Here is a 23,496-nt window from a genome sequence, read left to right as displayed (position 1 = left end):
GGAGGACTGCAGCTCTCTACGGTCCTGAGGTTTGGGTTGGAGAGAGCTGTCGACCTCTCGCCCTGCGCGTCTTGGGTTGCCAAGCCGTTTGATTTCAGTGCCCTTATTGAACGCCTCCGGAGAAGGCAATGGCACCACACTCCAGTACTCTTGCCTGGAAAATCCCATGGATGGAGGAGCCTGGTGGGCTGCAGTCCATGGGGTCGCTAAGAGTCGGACACGACTGAGCGACTTCCCTTTCACTTTTCCCTTTCATGCATTGGAGAAGGAAATGGCAACCTACTCCAGTGTTCTTGCCTGGAGAATCCCAGGGACGGGGGAGCCTGGTGGGCTTCCGTCTATGGGGTCGCACAGAGTCGGACACGACTGAAGCGACTTAGCCACAGCAGCAGCATTGAACGCCTCTAGTGTGCCCGGGCTCTGGGCAAGGCTTAAAGGAGAAGAGATGGCAGCATATCAAACTAGGTTCCTTCTCTCTGTACAGACCTGGGTTTGAATCCCAGTTCTGTCATTGACTTGGCCTCAGTTTCCCCCTTCATTCATTAATTCCACATATGATCCCAGAGCGCCTCCTCTGTTCCCAGCTCTGTGCGAGGCACTTCTAGTGACACAGTGGTGACCAAGGATAACGACAGCCCCGCTCTGCTCTCTTGGAGCTCACAACGCATTCGGAGAGACAGACCTGTTCCCCAACAGAGGCGACCCAGAGTGGGCAGGGCTCAATAGGAGACCCCAGAGGGCCAGGGAGCAGGGTGGGGACAGGGACACCTAATGCAGCCGGAGGGCCAGGAAGAGCTTCCTAGAGGAAGGGACATCTGAGCAGAGACCTGGTTGATGAGTTAGTATTAGTCATTTCCTGAAAGATCGTATCACACTGTTCCAACTTGTAACTCTCTGATTACTAAGAAGAGAACATTTTTTCGTGAGTTTATTGCCCTTAAATATTTTGTTTTCTGTGAATTGGTTGCTCATATCCTTTGCCCATTTTAAAAATGGGGTTGTATGCCTTTTTTATTACTATTAATTTGCAGGAGTGCTTTATGAATTCCAATCCTGTTAGTCACTTACATATATTCCAAACATTTCCTCCTAGTTTGTACTTTATATTTTAACTTTATCTATTTATGTTCCTCACACAGAAATTCTTAGTGTTTATGTGCACCTATTTATCAATCTAGTCTATCCTGACTTTTGGTATGTTTAAGAGGCTTGCCATACCCCAGGGAGCTTCCCAGGTGATGCTAGTGGTAAAGAACCCACCTACCATTGCAGGAGACATAAGAGACATGGGTTCAATCCCTGGGTCGGGAAGATCCCCTGGAGGAGGGCATGGCAACCCACTCCAGTTTTCTTGCCTAGAGAATCCCACGGACAGAGGAGCCTGGCAGGCTACTGTCTGTAGGGTTGCAAAGAGTCAGACACGATTGAAGCGACTTGGCATTGAGGCATGCATACCCCAAGGTCATAAATATAGGCTATCATTTTTTTAATATTTTCCTAGTTTTGATTTTCTTTCTGTGTTGAATCCACATGAGACTTATTTTTGAACATGTGTTAAGGTAGGGATTTATGAGGGATATAGGCAGTTGTCCCAGTACCATTTATTTTATTATTATTATTTTAAATTTATTTCGCTGTGCTGGGTCTTAGTTGCATAATTCAGGCTCTTCTATCTTCATTGAGGTATGTGAGATCTAGTTCCCCATCCAGGGCCCCCTACATTGGGAATGTGGAGTCTTAGCCACTGAACCATCAGGGAAGTCCCCAACACATTTATTTGAAAAGGCAGTTCTGGGAATTCCCTGGCGGTCCAGAGGTTAGGAATTGGCACTTTCATTGCTGGGATCCAGTTCCATCCCAGGTTGGAGAACTGAGATACCACAAGCCTCACTGCCAAGCAGCCAAAAAAAGAGAGAGAGAGAGAGAGAGTCAGTCCTTTTCCCTGGTTTTTTATATTCCACTGTTGTCATCTGTCAAATTCCCATATATCCACAGGTCGATCTCTGACATTTCTATTATATTTCATTGATCTCTAAATCTGCTTCTTGCCTCCATGCCAAACTGTTTATTTAGATATGTTTTGATATCATATGAGGGTAGTCTCCCACCTCTGTTCAGTTTCAAATCTGTCTTTACCATTCCTGTCCCTTTTCTCTTCTAGATGGATTTCAGTGGCTGCTTTTCTAGCTAGTTCCCTGAAAACTCCTATTGAGATTGGGATGGGAATTGCACTGGACTGATGAATTAATGACAAGAAGACTGACATCTTTTTTGATATCCATGAACATATTGTCTTTATCTCTCCATTGATTTTGCCTTTTGTTAGGAGCCTACTGTAAAATATTTTTTCTAATTAATTTTTATTTCTATAATTGATGCATAATTTCCTGGGCTTCCCTGGTGGCTCAGTGGTATAGAATCCGCCTGTCAATGCAGGAGACACAGGTTCCATCCCTGATCTGGGAAGATCCCCTGGAGAAGGAAATGGCAGCCCACTCCAGTATTCTTGCCTAGGAAATCCCACGGACAGAGGGTCCTGGTGAGCTACAGTCCATGGGGTTGCAAAGAGTGGCTGAGCATGCATGCACCAATGACCCCATTTTAATTTGTCTCTAAAGACCTTGAAAGTGAAAGTAGCTCAGTCGTGTCCAACTCTTTGCGACCCCATGGACTGTATAGTCCATGGAATTCTCTATGCCGTAATACTGGAGTGGGTAGCCTTTCCCTTCTCCAGGGCATTTTCCCAAGCCAGGGATCAAAACCAGGTCTCCCCCACTGCAGGCAGATTCTTTACCAGTTGAGCCACAAGGGAAGTCCACAAATACTAAAGTGGGTAGCCTATCCCTTCTCCAGCAGATCTTCCTGACCCAGGAATCGAATCTTATTTCCAAATAAAGTCACATTCTGAAGTAATGGAGGTTAGGACTCAACGTATCTTTTGGGGGGCCACAATTCAACCCTTAACAATTTTGTTACTTTTTATACAATTCTTCCTTCTGAATTAATTTGCTTCTTGCTAGAGTGCATTCTCTTCTAACTCTTTCCGATAACGTTCTAGATAGGCAATTTCTGAGTCTTGTTCATCTGAAAATGTCTTTATTTGACCCTCACAAAAGGAACCTCAAATTCTAGAGGAACTTCCCTGATGGTTAAGACTCTGAGCTCCCAATGCAGGGGCATGGGTTCAATTCCTGGTTGGGGAACTACGCTTCCACATGTTGCATGGCTCGTCCAAAAGAAGACCAAATAGAATCTCAAATTCTGGGTTCTTAGTTATTTTAAGTTAGAAGATACTGGTCCAGACTTCCCTGGTGATCCAGTTTTTAAGAATCTGCCTGCCGATGCAGGGGACGAGGGTTGGATCCCAGGTCTAGGAAAATCCCACATGCCGAGAACAAGGCAACTAAGCCCACTCACCACAACTACTGAGCCCACACGCCTGGAGCCCATGCTCCACAACAAGAGAAGCCACGGCAGTGAGAAGCCCATGCTCTGCAACGAAAAACTGCTGGCAGCAAGAGAAAAGCCTGCAGGCAGCAAGGAAGACCCAGTGCAGCCAAAAATAAATAAGTAGAATAAAAAAGAAGGAGATACTGGTCCTCTATCTGGGTCACTGATGATAAATCTTTCGTCATAAGCAAGCTCATCTCTGTGCTTAATTTTCCCCAGGATTCTTTACTTGCAGTGTGACCTAGTACCAGCAACTCAGTTTCTCCATGTAGGTCAGTTTGCTCACCTCTAAAATGAGAATAACAATAGCAGAACTATTAGGAAGATGGAATGAGGTATGTGGAAAGTGCCTACATCCGTATCTGGCACACAGTATATGCAATATTCAGGTCTGTCATAAAAATAATATAATCCTTAACCACATCCTGGGCAAGCAGGGACTGAGGCTGTTGTGACCACTGCTGTATCAAAGTGCCCAGAAACCAGAAGGGACTACTGAACCATATATTGTTTGAATGAACAAAGAACTGAAACAGGGTCCTCCAGCAAGCGACTTTACTATTGGAGCCGCTGCTTCCACATCTGTAACTGCTGAGGTTGTGAGAATTCAGTAAGACCACAGAGACATGTCTTGAGCTGCATGGTTCACTCAGTCCTTGACTAACTAACTACATATTAAGCATCTATTATGTGACAGACACTGGGGATACATGCGTGTGTGCGTGCTAAGTCATGTCCGACTTTTTGCGATCCTATGGACCCTAGCCCACCAGGCTCTTCTGTCCATGGATTCTCCAGGCAAGAATACTGGAATGGGTTGCCATGCTCTCCTTCAGGGGATCTTCCCCACCCAGGAATCGAACCCGTTGTCTCCTATGTCTCCTGCATTGACAGGCAGGTTCTTTATCACTAGCGCCACCTGGGAAGCTCAACTGGAGACACAGCTAATAGTACATCAGACCAGGTCCCTCATGGGAGACAGACGGTGAGAAAAAAACACAAATAAAAGAGTTCCAGTCATTTATGCTCTGGAGGTGATTTAAAAAAAACGTGATGTGAAGTAGATGATGGAGGAGACCACACAGTCTCAAGAAAAGGGACTTTATAAATTAAAAAAATTTTTTTTAATATATTACCATCAACGAGGTAACTATCAAAGTAGATTGAGCGCATACTATGAGCTAAATCCTCATAATTACCTTCCTCTTAGGGACTAGTGTTAATTCTCTTGCCAGTGCAGGAACCGCAGCAGACACGGATTCCATCCCTGAGTCGGGAAGGTCCCTTGGAGAGGAAGATCTTCTGGAAGAGTAAACGGCACCCCACTCCAGTATTCTTGCCTGGGAAATCCCATGGACGGAGGAGTCTGGCGGGCTACAGTCCACGGGGGTCGCAAAGAGTCGGACACGACTTAGCGAGTGAGCATGCATGTTGGTATCGATAGTTTATTTAACAGATGAAGCAGCTGAGGCCCCAGTGACAAGGAGATGGCCTATGAAAATTTGTCTCTAAATCCAAGGGCAGAGAGGGTTCCTAGAAGGAAGCCAGCCTGGGTGGGACTCAGTTTCTCCCGAAGGAGAATGGAAATTATCAAAGAAACCTGCAACTCGTGTCTTTTCCGCCAGGGGGCGATGGCATCCCACAAGAGGATTTGAGCTGTAGGGGCGCTGGAACAGGTACCCACCCTCAGGCAAGACCCCCCAGCGAAGGTGGCTGGCTGTCCCCACCTCCCGACCCGTTTCTCTCTCGCTGAAGTGCAACAAAGGCCCCTCGGAGCGCGGCTCAGGTTAACTCTGAGCCTATTTGATTAGTTGAGCGGGAGAAAGTTGCTCTCACTTCTACAGTATATTTTCCAAGTTGGATTCCTACTTTCAGTTCCCAAGTTGAACTTTCGGATCCTGAATTCGAATCTTTCCAGCTCCCAGAGTTGCGAGTTCGAGTCTAACAGCTGTCCGTACTGTACTCTTTTCCCCATCCTTCTTCCAAATACTTCAAGTTCAAAGTCCAGCCCCAACCAAAGTTCCTGGGTAACTCCTCGGAGTCCAGACCTTGCCCCATTCCCAAACCTTCCCCTAACCCCAACTTCGACTTTCCTCTTAACCTCCAAAGGACTAGGGTGAGAATGGTGAACATAAGGATACCTCGCTCCTAATTCCACCCAAGAGACTCTGGGCCAGGGGCCGACTGCCGCTGGACCGAAGGCTCTGGAAGCGGGGGCGCGGCCGAGGGGCGCAGTGACCCGGCCAGCGTCCCCACCCGCCTCTAAACTTAGCCGCGGTGACGCGCGGCCCGGCTATAGCGGCGGGGCCTGGGACGCAGGGGGGCCCGATCGGAGGGGGAGCGGCTCAGCTCCGCTAGCCTCTATTTATAGAGCCCGGAACCCGAAATAGCGCGGAGCCGAGCGGCCGGGATGACGCGGGAGCCGCCGGGGGCTGACTCACCCGGCCCGGAGCGGCGGCCCCCGGATGGGGGACAGTGGAAGCGCTGGACTCGACCCCACGCCATTCCGGGCACCTCTTCTGCTGGGACGTCCCAGGTTTCCACGAGGCACTGTGGTTGGATACGCAGCAAAAAGGAGGATCTGCAGCACGAGAGACTGAGGTTAGATCAGAGGTGGGACTTCCCTCAAAGAGCCCAGAATCAAAGAACTAACTTTATACAAGAAGAGGGGTTGGGAAGGAGGGGAGATGAACCAGATATACACACGTATTTATCACCAGCAATAGGACTGAGGCGTCTTGGGGGCAGAAACATGGACACAACCGAGCCAAATCCCTGGGTCACAGCTGTCCCCCTCTCCGCTTGCCATGGCTTCTTGCATGCTGTTCCCACTCCCTAGAATGCCTTTTCCTGCCTCCCCAGTCTTACAAATTCATGCTCCTCAGAGACCTGGTGCTAAGGGCAATCCCTCACAAATTAAAACTATGACCCACTGGACTGGAAGCCCCATGAGGGTAGGGCCAGGCGCTTCTCAGTCATCACCATTTTCCCAACATAAGATAGACCTCTGGAGAAATTAACTGCGTGAATAAAAACTGTTGGTAATAAAATAAAATGACTTTTCCCAAACTATCACAGCAAATGTTGGTTGTATGCTACATGCCAGGTGTGAGTCGGACAGTTATCTCCTATGGGTCTCACTACAACCTTAGGAGTGAGGTATTTTTATTATTTTCATCATCACCAACCTCATGATGTTTGTGGCCCCAGGGACTGTAGCCCTCCAGGCTCTCCTGTACACAGGCTTTCCCAGGCAAGAATACAGGAGTGGGTTGCCATTTTCTTCTCCAGGAGATCTTCTCAACCCAGGGATCGAACCTGCGGCTCCTGTATTAGCAGGCAGATGCTTTACCACTGAGCCATCTGGGAAGCCCAACACCATGTTAGAGATGAAGAAACTGAGATTCAAGGAATACCTTACATGTCCTCAGAACTGTCTCCTGAACCAGGTACCCTGGCCCCGGAGATGTTCAGTTCCCAGGACACTGTGTTTAGTTCCTATTGGACCGAAAGGTAAGGGGTTATTCTCAAAGTGCAGTCCACAGAACCTTGGCGGGTTCCCCAGCACTCTTTCTTGAGCTCCCTGGGGTCAAAATGATTATCATAGCGCTGACACTTAACTCATTTTTTCACTTTCTCTCTCAAATGTTCAGTCCAACCTGCAAAATATCTCAACACACTGAGCACAGAAGCAGAGGTGAAGTCCTAGCTATCTTCTGTCTAGCCAGACATTAAAGTAATTTGTAAAACATTGCCCCTCTTCTTACTAAATGTTCTTTCTTTCAAGTACAGTTGGTTTTGTTTGTTGGTTGGCTTTTTTTTTTTTTTTGCCATGCCTCAAGGTTTGTGGGGTCATAGTTCCCTGACCAGGATGGAACCCGTGCCCCTTGCAGTGGAAACTCAGAGTCCTAACCACTGGACTACCAGGGAATTCCCCCAAATATGGTGGTTTTAAATTTAAAATATAGGATTTATGTTAACCTGATTTTTTGGAAATTATTTTTAAATGAACCAATAAATAATCCTTAAATATCTCAGCTTTAATTTCTAATATAATAAATATGGATAGATATAATCCATATCAGCAGAAGTTCTTTGGAGTCCTCATTACTTTTTATGCATTTATTTTTAGTTTTTGCTGCGCTGAGTCTTCGTTGCTATGCCCAGACCTTCTCTAGTTTCAGTGAATGGGGTCCACTCCTCACTGCGTTGCGAGGGTTTCCCCATCGTAGTGGCTTCTTTTGTCACAGAGCTCAGGCTGTAGGAGCTCGGGCTTCAGTAGCTACAGCACTTGGGCTCAGCAGTTGAGACTCGTGGGCTTAGTTGCTCCTTGGCATGTGAAATCTTCCAGGACCAGGGATCAAACCTATGTCCTCTGCACTGGCAGGTGGACTTATCCATTGTGCCACTAGGGAAGTCCAGTCCTCATTACTTTTTAAGAGCATAAGCAACCTTGAGACCAAAAGTTTAAGGATCACTGACCTAATACCGAAGTGTTATATGAAAGACAAGAGTATGAAACATCATTTTAACTGGGAGTGGGAGAATGGGAGGGCGGGAGAGTTTTTTTCTGTCAAAGAAACATTAAAGAGATCTACAGGATGACAGGCAATCCACCAGGTGAAGGGAGGAGAGCTTTCAAGGCAGTGGGGACAGTTTGTGCAAAGCCCCTGTGGTAGGAAGTTGCTAAGCCTACAAAGATGAAACACACGGAGTGAGGAGTAGAATGGCAAGAAATAAGAGGAGGCAATCAAGGGACCAGATCATGTAAGATTGCAAAGGCCATGGTAAGAACTTTGGATTTTATTCTGAGTGGAGAATGGCCAAGGATGGAAGCTGGGAGCCCAGTAGCAAAGTGATCTCAGTTGTCCAGGGAAGATCAGATAGTAGTCTAGACAAGGGTGATGGGAAGTCAAAAGAAATTTGTGGGGGCTTCCCTGGTGGTCCAGTGGTTAAGAATCCACCTTGCAATGCAAGGGACACCAGTCTGATCCCTGGTCCAGGAAGATCCCACATGCCAAGAAGCAACTGAGTCCCAATGCCACAAACACTGAACTGTGCTTTAGAGCCCTCGAGCCGCAACTATTGAACCCATGTGCTGCAACTCTTGAAGCCCCATCGCCTAGAGTCCATGCTTCTCTTGTTTCTATTATAATTTCTAGTTGATTAATGTTACTGAATATCATCCGTTGGCCAGGCAATCTGGCCTAATTCTCAGTTTAAAATAGTTTGTTGATTCTCTTAGTCTTTCTTTGAGATGGTAGCATTATCCCTTGCCTTCCCATCTTTATATGTCATTCATTTTTCTTGTCCTACAGCATTTGCAAAGACTTTCAGGACGATGTCAAATGGCAAGGTTGATCGGTCCTCATATACTCCACATCGCAGCCTTCTGAGAAGACTTTTTTTTTTGGCTGTATCAGGTCTGAGTTGTGGTGTGCCGGTCCTAGAGCAACATGGGCTTGATAGTTTCCACCTGCAGGCTTAGTTGCCCTGTGGTATGTGGGATCTTAGTTCCCCGACCAGAGATCAAACCTGCATCCCCTGCATTTGGAAAGCAGATTCATAACCAACGGACCGCTAGGAAAGTCCCTGAGATGACTTATCTTGTTATTCCTATTGTGTAGAAGGAGAAAGTGAGGTACAGAGAGGCAAGTCTCTTGATCAAGGCCACACAGCAAAGAAGCAAACAAACCAGGACTTCAACAAAAGCTTGTGTTCTCAACCACTGCCTTAAAAGAAAATTCAATAGGCATTCTGTATTTTTTTTTTAAATAGGCATAATACCTTGTGAGTTTCCACAGTGGCCCCTGGATCTTGAATGAGGCTCTGGGGACCTGAGATCTGATTCTGACTCTGCCTTCTTTTTGAGCCTCAGTTTTCTCCTTTGAGACAGCATTTGAAAGCCACAGAAACGCCATCTTCAGGGTATAAGGGGACAGGCCCCCAAACAGACTGTATTCATTTCCTGTGGCTGCCTAACAAATTACCACAAACTTGGTGGCTTAAAACAACAGAAATTTATTCTCTCTCAGTTCTGGAGACCGGAAATCCTATTATAAATCAAAATATCAGCAGGGTCACACTCCCTCTGGCTTTTTTTAAACTTTTCTTCTTATTACTTTTATCTATTTATTTTTGGTGGCACTGCATTTTCGTGGCTGTGCTCGGACTTTAGCTTTGGCCAGTGGGGGCAGCTCTTTGTTGCGGTGCTTGGGCTTCTCATCACGGTGGCTTCTTTTGATGCCGAGCACAGGCTCTAGATCGATGACTCAGTAGTTGTGGCTTAGCTGCTCCGAGGCATGTGGAATTTTCCTGGACGAGGGATCGATCCCTCGTCCCCTGCATTGGCAGGCAGATTCCTAACCACTAGACCACCCTCTGAATTTTCTAGGGGAAGATTCTTCCCTGCCTCTTCCAGCTTCTGGTCACCCTAGGCGTTCCTGGGCTTGTGACTCCATCAGTCTCATCTCTCCCTCCATTTTCACATGACTACATCTCTAATCCATCTCTAGTTTCCCTCTGCTGGGCTCTCTCTTTCTCTGTTTTAATATCTACTTCTCCATTTATTTAGGTCTTCCCTAATTTCTCTCAGCGATGTTTTATTAGTGTGCAGATCTTGCACATCTGTTATTTATTTGTTTTTGACCATGCTGCAAGGCATTCAGGATCTTAGTTCCCTGACCAGGAATTGAACCTATGCCCCCTGCGGTGGAGGTGTGAGTCCCAACCCCTGGACCTCCAGGGAATCTCCTCCCCCACACTGCCTTTCTCTTGTAAAGACACTTGACACTGGGTTTAGGGACCACTTGGATAATCCACAGTGATATCATCTCAAGATCCTAACCTTAATTATATCTGCAAAGACTCTTTTTCCAAAAAAGTTCCCATTCACAGATCTCAGGTAGACTCATCATGGGTTGGAGAAGGGCACATCATTCAACCCATTACACGGATTAAAACAGAAAAATGAGAACAGGAAAACATGTGGCAGAGTTTGGGCTGGGAGGCGCCCAAAGCTTTGTGACTGCACACCCCCATTCCAGTGGGGAATGTCAAAGCATGCGCCCTTGAGAGCCCAGAGTGGTCCCGGTGTGCTTCACATGATGGTCAGAAGTCGAGTGTGGCCACCATGCTCGGATATTTCCATGAGGATGGGAAGTCTTTAAGGGAGTTTTTCATTCTTCAACTCTTAAAGTGGAGTTGAGAGATTTTCTCTTTCACAAAATTCCAAATAATAATAAAAGTCAAACACTCGCACAGCACTTAATATGTGCCAAGTCTTGTTATAAGTGTTTAAATATCTATCCATTCATTTAATCCTCACAAAACCCGCTCTGATGTCTTGCCGATTCTCCTTTCATAGAAGAATAAACTGAGGTGCAGAGAGGCTAGAGTTTCAGTTTGGAAGTTTCAGAGCTTGAACTCTGTAGTCTGGCTTCAGTGTCTAGGTTCTTGATGTTAAGCCTTACTGTCACCTGGAGGCACACCATCTCACGTTAAATCTGAACTCTGAGAAAGCCACACTCCCAGATCCCTGGTCAGGGACTGGCTACTGCTGCGATGTCTAATATGGCAGCCATTTGGCTACATGTGGCTCTTAAGCACTTGACATATGGCTGGTCCAAAATGAGATGTGTCATGAGTGTAAACTCCACATCACATTTCATATACTTAGTGTGATTAAAAAAAAAAAAAAACCTATCTCGTTATGAAAACTGCTGGACTTCTCTGGTGGTCCAGTGGTTAAGAATCTGCCTGCCAATACAGGGGACACAAGTCCTATCCCTGGTCCAGGGAGATTCCACGTGCCCTGGGCAGCTAAGCCTGTGTACAACTACTGCAACCTGCACAGTCTAGGGCCCATGCTCTGCAACTAGGGGGCCACCGCAGCGAGGAGCCTGTGCACTGCAACCAGAGAGACGGCCCTGCTCACCACAGCTAGAGAAAGCCCATGTGCAGCCACCGCAGCGAGGAGCCTATGCACTGCAACTAGAGAGACGGCCCTGCTCACCACAGCTAGAGAAAGCCCATGCGCAGCCACCGCAGCGAGGAGCCTATGCACTGCAACTAGAGAGACGGCCCTGCTCACCACAGCTAGAGAAAGCCCATGCGCAGCCACCGCAGCGAGGAGCCTATGCACTGCAACTAGAGAGACGGCCCTGCTCACCACAGCTAGAGAAAGCCCATGCGCAGCCACCGCAGCGAGGAGCCTATGCACTGCAACTAGAGAGACGGCCCTGCTCACCACAGCTAGAGAAAGCCCATGCGCAGCCACCGCAGTGAGGAGCCTATTCTCTGCAACCAGAGAGACGGCCCTGCTCACCACAGCTAGAGAAAGCCCATGTGCAGCCACCGCAGCGAGGAGCCTATGCACTGCAACTAGAGAGACGGCCCTGCTCACCACAGCTAGAGAAAGCCCATGCTCAGCTACAAAGACCCAGCGCAGCCAAAAATAAATTTTTTTTAAAAAAAGGAGACTGCTGATATTAAGCACATGTCGAAATAATATTTTGCATCTATCTGGTTAAATAAAATACAGGAACAAAATTATTTTCACCTGTTTCTTTTGGCTTTTGCAGGGGAGCTACTAGGGCATTCAAGCCCACGTCCTATTTCTTGTGGACAGCGCTGGTCCATGGGATTTGCTGTCTCTCCATCTGGGAGGGCATCAGATGATGGGATGCCACTTGTTCCGGGGGTCACTGAGCCTCAGGATTTCTTGTGATTGTTCCAGAACAATCCATGTCAGAAGCACATTCAAACAGAGCGACTAATGCTCACATCAAAAACATGGCTTTAAAGGACACTCTCAAATTCCTCTCTGCACCAGGTGAAGAAGCTACTTAGCCGAGAGAGACCACAGTGCCAGGCAGTATTTTGCAGCCACTCTGTGTCTGGAGTATACTTTTTTTTTCATAAATTATATACACGCATGCCTTTATTGGGCTTTCCAGGTGGCGCTAGTAATAAAGAATCCGCCTGCCGAGGCAGGAGATCTAAGAGACCCAAGTTCAATCCCTGGGTCGGGAAGATCCCTTGGAGGAGGGCATAGCAGCCCCCTCGAGTATTCTTGCCTGGAGAATTCCATGGACAGAGAAACCTGGTGGGCTTCGGACTACAGGGTCACAAAGTGTTGGACACCACTGCAGCAACTTAGCATGCACTCACGTGACCTTATTAAAAACATTATAAAACTTACAAAACGGAGATACAAGGACTTCCCTGGTGGAACAGTGGTTAAGACTGCACGTTTCCAATACAAGGGGTACAGGTTTGATCCCTGATCAGGGAACTAAGATCCCACATGCTGGGTGGCATGGGCAAAAAACAAACAAAAATAAAAACCCTTGAAACAAACAAAACAGAGATAAAATACTCATGGATGAACCAGGCTGCATGAGATCACGAGTTCAAATCCTGACTCTGTCCCCTCCCTGGCTGGGATTCCTTCCATGAGTTCCAGTTTCTTCATCCAGAAACTGGAAGTGTCTGTTCCTGTGCCCTGATGGGTGTTGGGGGAAGTCAGTGAGGCCGTGTGTGCAAAGGGCCCAGTACACTGCCAGGCAGAGAATGAGCTACAACAGCCACCAGGTTTCTTGAGAGGCTGGGAGCTGGCTTAGGTCGGAAGGAATCATGTTAGGTTTCTCAGCAGAGGGGATCGCTGTGTTGAACCTCAAAGCACGGAGCACTATTCACTAGGTGGAGGAGGATGGGAAAGGTATTTGGGCAGAGAAAGCTGAATGTTTAAGTCAGGAGGCATGCGTGAGGCACTGGTAAAAGGCAGGCTGTTCGAGATTGTTTGAAGGTGGAGTGGTGAGTGTTAGGGAAAGGGGTGGGGGGCAAGCGATGGAGTTGAATACAGCAGCAGGCCACGGAAGGCCTTGTAGATCACAGGACCAGAGCACTGGGGAGCCACAGCAGGCTCTGAGCAGGGGGGAGATCAGAAAGGAGCGGATTTGTGGTTTAGCAAAATCCTTGCAGTGGGGGGCGGGGGCAGATCTGGGGCAGGAAACCAGGGCTGAGTGTAGATATGAAGGAAGAAGTGGGGAAAGGGGGCCAAGCAGGCAGCTGGGTCAGAGTAAGGAAGAGGAGGAAGGAGAACATATAAAATCTTTAAAAGATAGAATGGAGGGAGGAATTCTCTGGTGGTCCAGTGGTTAGGAGTTTGCCTGCCAATGCCGGGGACACAGTTACCCCTGGTCTGGAAACATTCCACATGCCGCAGAACACTGAGGCTTGCGCGCCGCAACTACCAAGCCCACGAGCTGCAACTGCTGAAGCCCACGCGCCTGGAGCCCGCGCTCCGCAACAAGAGACGCCACTGCAATGCGAAGCCCCACGGAAACTAAAGACGTTGCTGCGACTACAGAAAGCCCGAGCACAGCAATGGAGAACCAGCGCAGTTAAAAAAAAAAAAAAAAAAAAGGAATAGAGGAATTCCCTGGCGGTTCAGTGGTTGGGAATTCTGAGCTTCCATTGCAAGGGGCACAGGTTCGATCCTTGATGGGGGAACTAAGGCCCTACAAGCTGCACAGGGTGGCAAAAAAAAAAAAAAAAAAGGAATGGAGATGAGTGATGGGCTATGGGAGGTAAGGGGAGGAAGGCGCCAACAGGACTCTGGTCTAAGAGACATGGTGTATGTGGGACTAAGTGGAAGCTGGGGGGCCTGGGAGAAGGGACGGACCACAGGCGTAGAAGGAAGACACCGAGGTCAGGGTGCAATTCTGTGGGACAACCAGGGGGAGGCATCCAAGAAGCTTCTAGATACATGGGTCTGGAGTGCAGGAGAGATGGCGAAGCAGAGGCTGGGAGGCAGGCAGAGCTCAGGCAAGGCTGAAACCCGGACAGTGGGAGAAAGGGGAGGGTGCAGTAGGGTAAACCCACCGTCGGCCAGTGATGACAGTGGAGAGTGGTCCTGCCCGGGGCAGCAGCCTCAGAGTCGGGCTCTCATTCTGGTCTACACCTGGGGACAGGAAGACGAGCAGACCCAGAGCCACCACAGGAGTACCTGCCTGATGAGGGGTGGGGGCTCAGGTGTACACAAGCAGGCCATGCCTCCGTGTGTGTGTGTGTGTGTGTGTGTGTGTGTGTGTAATGAATGGGTACTTCAGGGGGTACAGTTATAGAGGTGGTGCAAAGTTCCTGGTTGTGGGGGCGGTTAGAAAGCGAAAGTGAATTAATTGGGAGTCTCTCAGTTTCAAGGAGAAGGCAATGGCACCCCATTCCAGTACTCTTGCCTGGAAAATCCCATGGATGGAGGAGCCTGGTGGGCTGCAGTCCATGGGGTCGCTAAGAGTAGGACACGACTGAGTGACTTCACTTTCACTTTTCACTTTCCTGCATTGGAGAAGGAAATGGCAACCCACTCCAGTGTTCTTGCCTGGAGAATCCCAGGGATGGTAGAGCCTGGTGGGCTGCCGTCTATGGGGTCGCACAGAGTCGGACACAACTGATGAGACTTAGCTCTCAGTTTCAAATCGGAGAAGGCAATGGCACCCCACTCCAGTACTCTTGCCTGGAAAATTCCATGGACGGAGGAGCCTGGTAGGCTGCAGTCCATGGGGTCGCTAAGAGTTGGACATGACTGAGCGACTTCACTTTCACTTTTCACTTTCATGCATTGGAGAAGGAAATGGCAACCTGCTCCAGTGTTTTTGCTTGGAGAATCCCAGGGATGGTAGAACCTGATGGGCTGCCGTCTATGGGGTCGCACAGAGTCGGACACAACTGATTCGACTTAGCAGCAGCAGCAGCAGTTTCAAATGCAGACTGGTTCAGGGAAACCTATTGGCTCACACTTTCAAAAGGTCAAGGAGTAAAACCAGCTTCAGTCACAGCTTGATCCAGGAGCTTAAACAATGATATGAAGTCACTGTCCCATATCTGGGGTTTTTATTTGATTTTCTCCTCAGGAAGACATTCGTTGAAGTAGCAAAGGCAGCCCTAACAGCTTGAGGCTCATATCTCAATCTCTTAGCCACCCCAGAGGGGAGAAAGGGCTCCTGCTCAAGGGTTCATCATTCATGGTCTTAAATGGGCCACATGCCCACCTCGGACCCAATCACTGTCCTCAAAGGCCAGCCCAATTGGAATATTCTGACTGGCTGGACCTACGTCAGGTATCCTTCTCTGGAACGGGGATGGGGTGAGCCCCCAAGACAATCAGGTGAACTGAACTTGAAAAAGGGGTGGTTTCCCCAAAAACAAGTAGAAATTTGGCAAAACCATAGATACTCATGTGGCTGGAAGCAAAGGGAGATGGGAAAACAGATTTTCTCATTTGTTAATGGGGTGTGAGATTATGATCTCACCTCTGCAGGTTAGGGTGAGGATTACATGAATTAATGCAGGTGAGACATTTAGTAGACTGCTCAGTAAAAGGTAGGTGCTGGATAAGAGGTAGCTATTATTTAAAAACCAGTAATCAGTATTACTATTATTGATGATGAATGGCATCTATGTGCTGGGAGGTAATGAGCACCTAGGCTCAGGAGGAAACCAAACTTAAGCTGAACAATCACGCAGTGAACACTCATGCAATCTACAGTGTACAAGCTCAGTCCCCAAGTGATTCTTCTCCGGGTTTCTGTTTCCAAGTCTATGAAATGGGGTAAGGGGACTGAATGAAACCAGATCATTTTAGAGTGCCACCTCCTTAGAAAAAGGCTTCCCCTGGATTACTCTTACAGTGTGTGGGTGCTCAGTCCCGTCCAACTCTGCGAACCCCACGGACTGTAGCCAGCCAGGCTCCTCTGTCCATGGAATTTTCCAGGCAAGAATACTGGAAGCGGGTTGCCATTGCCCCCACTCCAGGTGAACCAAGGATGGAACCCAAGTCTGGGTTCCATCGCCTCTTGCAAGTCTCCTGCGCCTCTTGCATCAGCAGGAGGATTCTTTTATCACTGAGCTATATGGGAAGCCCACTTTTACCAAAGCATTCCTCTAATTATAATAGATCCTCCCATTTTATTTTCTTAACAGTGCTTACCACAATCTGAAATCATCTTATGGTCTTTGAGTGGGGGGAGGGGCGTACCATATGTCATGTGAAATCTTAAGTTCCCCAACCAGCAATCGAACCCATGCGTCTGAAGTGGAAGGACAGTCTTAACCACTGGACCACCATGGATGTCCCAAATCATCTTATTTATTCAGTCTCCCCCATTAGAATGTCAGCCCCGCAACACCAAGGATATTTGAGGTCTGTCTTGTTCACTGCTGTGTCCTCATCACCTAGCACGTTCCCTGGTACACATTAAGCCCTTGATAAATACTTGTCCAGTGACTAGCTAGATGCTGTTTATAAAAACATAGGGTGCCTAGTTTTCTGATACGTAGTGAGTTCTCCATGAAGGGAAGTGCTGGAGGTGAAACTGAACGAGCAGTACCTTGAAATTCATGATGCGAGGTCCCCAACCCAGTTCCTGTCCCGGCCTCAAGTTTCCTCATTTATAAAACGGGTGTGTGGCCGGCCGTGGGTGGTTTGTGGGGGTGTGTGAACTCCTGGCCCGGCCCCTGCCTGCGATCCCCACAGGGGCCACCAGGGGGCGCGGCGCCTCTGCCCAAAAGTCGGCCCTCAAACGCTCGAGCCCGGGTGGACGCTTCCCGACGGTCCTGGAATATTCTGAGCCGCGCGGGCTTCCAAGCGCTCAGGAATCCAAGAGTTTGTGTGGATGGGCGGGTGTCCGCGCGCCTCGCAGGGGGGCGGGCGGTGACTCAGGCGCGCGGCCCCCAGTTCTCGCGAGGGAGCGTGCGCGGCCTCGGGAACTCGCGCGGTGCCGCGTCCATTTTTACCCGAGCGCCGCTAAAAATAGCCCCCGCGCTCCGAGCGGAGCCCGAAATAGCGGCCCCCAGATAAGGCAGGACGACTCAGCGCTTCCGGGGAGCGGAAGGGGGAGGCAGCGGGGGGGCGAGGGGAGTGGGGACGGGCTCAGCTGGGCCTCTCCGCGTAGCTGTGGCCGGACGACCGGCCCCCGCCGTCCCCGCGCTGCCCCCAACTGCGACCCCAATCCGCATCTCCCGAACTGTCACCAGCCGCGAATCAGTGCCCCTAGCCCCTCCATCCCCCGCAGTTCCCTGTCTCCTGGTCCCACGCCTCAGTTTCCCCTCTGTTCTTCACCCCTGACCGTTATCCAGCTTCCCCCTCCGTATCCTAGCCTTTATTCTTAACCCTGCCGCCCTTCCCCAAGTCCCCCGCTGACATTCGTCTCCATCCCTCAGCCCACCCTTCCCGAAGCCCTGTCCCTACTCTCTCTCGCCTTTCTGAAGCCCACCTCGCGCCCCCTCTCCCCCCACCCCCAGCCCTCAGCTCCGCTTCTATGGGGGTACGATGCAAAGGTCACAGGAACTCATGCCGGACCAGCCAGGCAGAGGGCTGGGAGTGAGGCTCTCACTTCTTGGCTAGTTTCTGTAGTGGATCGGATGGGCTTAGTTCTGGGTCTTAGCCAGTTTCAGGGCTCATACTGTGCCAAGGGTCAGGGATTCAAGCCTGGGCCAGGGTTGGGGCTCAGACTGGGGACAGAGGCAGTCTGCTGTCACCAAAGTTGGGGTCTCTGTGTCATCAGTCAGGGCTGTGCCCGGCGCCCCACTGTTTGGCTCACCAAACCCCATTCAACTATGATTCTTCCCTTCCTTGCAAGGCAGGGACACGATAGCCCCAGGCAGTGGGAAGAGCTCTGGGCCTGGGTCTCCCCTGTGTACTTGGATCCTTTGGGGGCACCTTCCTATTCTGATATCCTGTGACTCTTTCAGTGCCTACTCTCAGAATCAGCCTCAAAGATTTTATACCAAACTCACCTGAGGTTCAGTGCCTGCATCTTTCTAGTCTTTGAAATACCACAGAACAGAAACTGCCCTGTAGAATGATGTCTTGATGAAAATTCAGGCAGAACCCTTCAGCTGCGGATGGAAGGCACCCTCAAGTGCTGTCCCTGTCCGTAGTGGACACTGAGCTTTAGGCAGGTGCCTTGATGGTTATGTTGTCTGGATGGGACGTCAACCAGCAGGCAAAGGGACTGGGCTGGAGGATCCTTTAAGGCAAGAAGAATCGTGCAGCTGGATCGAAGAATTAGGCTACAAAAGTGAGCAAGGACTAGACAACCCTGGGCCCCATGGGCCATGGTGAGGAGCCTGGACTATTTCCCCCAGGGGCACTGGGAAAGCCATGGTGGGTTCTGAGGAGGGGAAGGACCCAGGCAGGTTTGAAGACCTGTCTGACTGCTTCCTGGAGGTAGACTGAGGAAAGGAGGGGGAGAGGAGGGGCCTGGACCTAGGGAGGAGTGAGAGGAAAGGAAAGAGCAGATTTGAAAGACAGTGAGAAGGCAAGAAGGGCCAGACTTGGTGGCTGAGAGACTGTGATGGGAAAGAGGCACCCAAGATGAGGCCCGCATCTCTGCTCAGGTGAGACTGGGATGGTGGGGTCATCCCTGACATGATGCCCAAGAGGAGGAAGGGCAGGTGTGGGTAGAGGAGGCCCAGGTAAGTTTCAAAGTTAGTCCAAAGAGGGTCATTTTTAAACTTTTTTTAAAAAGGGGATTTAAAAAAATTGAGGGAACATATAGTGGCAAATGGGCTTCCTAGGTGGCGCTAGTAGTAGAGAACCCACCTGCCAATGCAGGAGACAAGCGAGATGGGTTCCATCCCTGGTTTGGGAAGATCCCCCGGAGGAGGGAATGGCAACCCACCCCAGTATTCTTGCCTGGAGAAACCCATGGGCAGAGGAGCTTGGTGGGCCACAGTCCACAGGGTCACAAAGAGTCAGACACAACTGAAGTGAAGCAACTTGGCACACAAGCACATTGGCAAATAAAAAGAGTATACTTTGAAAAAGTAAATTTCCCTCCTCCCTCTGATCCCCACTTCTCACTGTTACCTACATCCCCTGTGCCTTGGCCAACAGAATTCATTGAGCTCTCACAATGTCCCAGCCTGTGCTAAGCCCATCATAGAAATGACCTTGTCCAAATCACTCATCACCCAATGTGTAAGCCAGGCACCACTGCTATACCCATTTAAGAGAAGTGTAAACTGAGGCTTTGGAGAGATGTGGGAATGTGTTCTTTCAAGGGCCTGGCTGTGAAGGCTCTTCAAACTTAAAGGTATGGGAACAGATGAGATCAGAGGAACAAGTCCAAAGGGCCAGGGTCCAGAGCCCAAGGACCTGGAGGGGAGTGACTGGGAGTTCAAGGAGGCTGCCTGGAGGAGGAGTGAGGAAAGCTAGGAAGGTGACTTCCAGAACCTTCTGATGAGGGGTTTGGATGGAAGCAAGTCACTGCCTTTGGGGGGCTGAGGTGTCCCTGGCAGCAGGGCAGTGCCCCCTCCTCATGCCCCAGAGGTGATGATAGGGACAGACTGAGGCTTCTTGATGACAACTCAGGGACATGGTGATAGCACAGCCGGCTGTAATGACGTCGGAGTGATTCGCCAACGACCAGCATCTCTAGTCATGCCCTGTGGGGGGCATGAGGATGGGAGGAAGTGACAGGCCACGGGGGTGGGGGCAACAGGGATGCAGTCATTCAGAGACCAGGGGACCAGAGTTGAGCCAGTGTGTCCTGCCCCCTACACCAGGGAAGGTTGCGTGGGAGGATCCATGATTTGGGGCTCTGTTTAGTGAAGAAGGTCTAGTTTCAGCCACCTTTGACTGGAATGGAGTAGGTCTGGGCACAGAATCAGGGGCTGCTGGGATCAGGGACTTCTGTTTTGTTTGTGGCTTGTTTCCCATCACCCAGAACATGACTGGCACAACAGTAGGGGCTCATGTTTGTTGAATGAATCGAATGAAAGGGATCAGCACTCCTTGGATCTCTTGCCTCACAGCCCGGACCATCAGGCCACCTCAGCCGGAGGCATTGCTAGGAATACCCTTCCCCACTCAGGGTCTCATCTCAGTCCCCGTTTTGAGGGGTGAGGGGGGTGAGCAAGAAAACGAGTTCTTGCCTCTGATGGACTCCGCCCACATGTGATGTCACAAGCCGCTTGGGGATCCCGATCCCTGTCCCTCCCTTGGGATGGGGCGTGGAAAGGAACCCGGGAGTCCTAACTTCCGCCCCTCCCCGGGGCCTGGCGGTATTACATAACCCCGACGTCGCGTCCCCAGGGATGTCTCCGGACGTCCTGGCCAGGCCGGGGACAATGGGCGGGGAGAGGCCCTCCCGCCAGGAACCTGGAAGTGGCAAGGGCACCCTCTCCTCTGATTCACCCTTGTTTCCGTCCCGTTTAAGCCTCCTCCTTCTCCTCAGGGATCCGTATCTCCCCCAAGCTCTCTACCCTCACTTCTTGGTCCCCGCTAAATTTCAGCTCTGTCCCGGCCTGCAAATTTGTCTCGGCCTGCAAATAGCAGCTGTCTACCCAAACTCCCTGCCCTCATACCAGTCCTTTGTCATTTCTGAATCCCCTAAACGTCCAGTTTCCCACGCCCTCCACTCACCCATGTCGAGGGCGGGGGGACCTGTCCCGGGTCCCTCAAGTTATCCCCAACTTCCTACCCGCCCCCGCCCTCCCAATCTCCTCCTGTGGCTTCTCCAAGCTTCCTCCATCACCTGTCTTCCCCAAACCCCTCCCCACCTCCCTCAAACTGACACCTAATACTCTTTTCTCGTCCCTAATCCCAGCCCCCTTGTCTCCCGAAACTGCGCTAATATCCCTACTTCATTCCCCTCAAATCGGGTCTCCGATTCCCTCCCGACTCCAGACATTCGCTGGGCTCTCTCGGCCCCAGACCCCTGGCCACCGGCGCCCCTCCCCAGCCCGCTCCCACGCCCGGCTCAGGTTCCCAGGCTGCCCCCCCGCGGTGGCCCAGAGACCCAGTTTGCCGCGGCAAAACATTGGTCTCCCGGCAACAGGCCCCGCCCGCCCCAGGGCTGCCCGCTGCGAGCCCGGCCGCGCCGGGGCTGAGACTGGGCGCGGAGGCGGGGTGGGCGCACCAGGCTGGGGCCTTCGCCTCCGGAGGTCCGCCGGGCGCAGGGACCCGGGAAGACGGCAACGCGGAAGTAGAGATTCTGGGCTCTGGAGTCAGAAACCCCGAGAAATTCGTAGAGTCTGAAGGGAGCTGCCTGGGACTCAGTAATAGAGGCCGAGCAACCAAGGAAAGAAGGAATGGGCCCTGAAATAAACATGGGGATGATGAGGATAAACACAGACAAAGCACCGGTCAGCAGGGACGCCCCTGAAGGCAGGATAATCTACCTCGGATCGTCCGGGCCTTTGAGCTTCTGTTTTAGGGACTTCCCTCTCTGACTCTTAGTTTCCGTATTTGTGAAATGGGTAGCGCTTAGCATAGAGGGCTGTTGTGACAATAGGGATTCAACGTAAGGATTCAATGAATTCACCGACCTAGAACTCGTGGCACACTCCTGGCACGTCATTCATTCGTTCAGCCTGTTTCTAAAGCACACATTATGTGTCAGGTACTGTGGTAAGCTCTGGCAGTTCAACAGTGAACAAGATGAAAGTCCCTTTCCTCCCAGAAGCTCACACTTTGGGAGTGGGGAAGGAGATGATGGACCTTACATAGCACATTGGAAAGGAGCAGTGCGGGGGAGGTAGAGAGGAAGGGAGGGTTGAAGTTGCCAGTTCAAATAGGGTGGTCAGAGAAGGCCGACATGAGATGGTGATTCTTTGAGCAAAGACTGAAAGTTGGTGAGAAAGGAGCCGTGGAGATATCTGGGTCAAGAGCATCTGGGTCAGAGAGAGCAGCAGATGCAAAGGCCTTAAGGAGGGAACATGCCTGGTGTGTTGGAGGAACAGGAGGAGGCTGGTGTGGCTGGAGCAGAGAAAGGGAGGGGAGGGAGAGTGGCAGAGACAAGGAGCCCATGGGTCATGGCGAGGGCCGTGACTTTTACTCTGGGTGACTTAGACGCCAGGGGAGGGTTTTGAGCAAAAGAGGGACATGAACTGACTTTGATTTAAACACCATCCCTCCAGCTGTATGTGGGGAATGGGCTTTGGGAGGCCAGAGTGGAGGCAGGCAGACCAGCGAGGTGAGCCAGGCAATAGTCCAGGCAAGAGGTGACGGCGACTTGGACAAGGGGCAACAGGAATGAGATTCTGGAGATGTTTGAAGGCAGAGCTGCAGAATTTGCTGACAGGCACATTCATGGCAAGCCCTCAGTAGATGGCAGCAGTTACCATTTTGTGAAAGAGAGCTCACAAAAGCCTCACACAAGTCCTTATCCTCCCCATTTTACAGATGCAGAAATCAAGGCTCCCAGAGGTCACTCAGTTTGCCTAAGGAGTCAGCTCAGTCTGGCTCCAAAGATGGTGCCCCTCTATTAGGTTGGCTCTTCTTAAGTCCACAACACCCTCGGAGTCTGGAGCTATACCCAAATTTATCCACGTGGGCCCCAGGACCCCTGGAGCTATATCCTCATTAGCCGCACCCAGTGGGCGTAGAAAGTGGTGGCCTGACAGAGGAAGCTGCCTGACTGGTGTTCCAGTTGTCAGCTAGTTACCCATGCTGGCCCGGGACACTGGCTTAAAGGCAGGCAGGTACATGTAGAGAGGGTCCACCCAGAACCTCCCAGCCCAGCATCCGCTTCCCACACTCAGTCCCAGCACTGGACCCGGCACACCCCAGTGCTGCCTGCAGCGACCTGTTGAATACAGTCACACGCACGCAGGTAGGTACGTGGCCCTCCACCATGAAGGTGCATTTACAGGGCAGTGTGCAGAAAATGCAATTTCTGGCTTGATCTCTCTGTTTCCGTATCTCTCTGCCTCTATCTTTTTGTCTCTGTCTGTCTGTGTCTTGCTATCTGTCTCTCTCCGCACCCTGACCCCCTGCTCTGTCCACACTCAGGACCCTCCACCTGCAGGGGAGATCACTCTTGTCCCTGGCCATGTCTCCACGGAACCTCACCTATTATGTGGCATCAGAACTTGGCATCAGCCAACAGGGACCTATGTACAGCACTGAGAACTATACCCAATATTTTGTAATAATCTACAAGGGAAAAGAATGTGGAAAAGAATATATAAATATGTATATATGTATATAAATATGTATATATACACACACACATAATTGAATCAGTTCACTATTCA

At 50.3% G+C, this 23,496-nt stretch overlaps 1 long non-coding RNA gene across 1 annotated transcript; it reads left to right on the top strand.

The window, feature by feature from the left end:
• Positions 1–5,872: 5,872 nt before the first annotated feature.
• On the top strand, positions 5,873–11,572 carry LOC138991755 (uncharacterized). The gene is made up of 3 exons (XR_011467621.1): positions 5,873–6,051; positions 6,742–6,963; positions 8,769–11,572. It is a non-coding gene; the product is annotated as an uncharacterized lncRNA (long non-coding RNA).
• The last annotated feature ends 11,924 nt before the right edge of the window (positions 11,573–23,496 follow it).

The sequence above is a fragment of the Bos mutus genome, chromosome 18 (genome assembly GCF_027580195.1).
Source record: "Bos mutus isolate GX-2022 chromosome 18, NWIPB_WYAK_1.1, whole genome shotgun sequence".
Taxonomy (NCBI): Eukaryota; Metazoa; Chordata; class Mammalia; order Artiodactyla; family Bovidae; genus Bos; species Bos mutus.
The sequence above is the reverse complement of the archived record's forward strand: the minus strand, read 5'-3'. Positions and strand labels throughout refer to the sequence as shown.